At 44.5% G+C, this 1,178-nt stretch overlaps 1 long non-coding RNA gene across 1 annotated transcript in view; it reads left to right on the forward strand.

Annotated features, from left to right (window-relative positions):
• Nucleotides 1-539, forward strand: part of LOC111649343 (uncharacterized) — a 2,019-nt gene extending 1,480 nt beyond the window's left edge. Inside the window, exon 2 of the long non-coding RNA XR_002760271.2 lies at nt 353-539. This is a non-coding gene — a long non-coding RNA (uncharacterized LOC111649343). The remainder of the gene's footprint in view (nt 1-352) is intronic.
• Nucleotides 540-1,178: the final 639 nt, after the last annotated feature.

Here is a 1,178-nt window from a genome sequence, read left to right on the forward strand (position 1 = left end):
CAGAACCAGGACCAGAACCAGGACGAGAACCAGGATCGAACTGAGCACCAGGATCAGACTCAGAACCAGGAATAGACTCAGAACCAGGAGCAGACTCAGAACCAGGACTAGACTCAGAACCAGGAGCAGACTCAGAACCAGGACCAGGACTAGACTTAGAACCAGACTCAGAACCAGGAGCAGACTCAAAACCAGGACTACACTCAGGATCAGGCTCAGAACGAGGAACAGACTCAGAACCAGACTCAGAACCAGAACCACACTCAGAACCAGGACTAGACCCAGAACCAGACTCAGAACCAGGAACAGACTCAGAACCATGACCCTGATGTGCAGTCTCTGTGTGTTTCAGGGACAACTCGAGCTTCAGAAACACAAAGATTTCCCTCTGAAGACGCTGTGAGCCTCTGTCCTCTGTCCAATCAGGACGCAGATCACCCTCGTCTCATTCTACTCTGTGTGTGTGTGTGTGTGTGTGTGTGTGTGTGTGTGTGTGTGTGTGTTTTTTGAATATGGACCAATAAACTGACTGAACCGAAGTTAGTTCATTCTTTTATTACCAGCAGTGACTGTGTGTGTGTGTGTGTGTGTGTGTGTGTGTGTGTGTGTGTGTGTGTGTGTGTAGATTTGTAGATGCAAATACTATTGAGGTGGTTAGGAGTATAACCAGCAGAAACCAGTATTACTATTAGAAACTATTAAACTATTATACTATTAGTATAACCAGTAGAAACCAGTAGAAACCAGTAGAAACCAGTAGAAACCAGCAGAAACCAGTATAAGCAGTAGAAACCAGTATAAGCAGTAGAAACCAGTATAACTATTAGAAACCAGTATGACCAGTAGAAACCAGTAGTTTCTGGAGTAAATAGAACTGACTTATTTCTCTTCTAAAACCTGAAATATAAAAAATAATGAAAAAGACTGAAGTTCATGGGAATTTAATCTTTGACATCAGCTGTTTAAATTCAAATATGAACTTAAGAAGCCCGTACAGCAGAACGCTGCCCCCTACAGGCGGAAACATGGACACAACATGGTGACACTCACTCAACAGGCGTCAGGTCGTGTGATCACTTTACCAAGAACAACAGAACACGTCACATATGTTCTGTGTGTGTGGTGGCAGGCCAAAGTGCTGTTGAGCCAGGCACTGCTCCTCACTGACTGCAGCACTT

The sequence above is a fragment of the Seriola lalandi genome, unplaced genomic scaffold (assembly GCF_002814215.2).
Source record: "Seriola lalandi dorsalis isolate HSWRI2012SDOR001 ecotype SW California unplaced genomic scaffold, Sedor1 jcf7180002050482, whole genome shotgun sequence".
Taxonomy (NCBI): domain Eukaryota; kingdom Metazoa; phylum Chordata; class Actinopteri; order Carangiformes; family Carangidae; genus Seriola; species Seriola lalandi.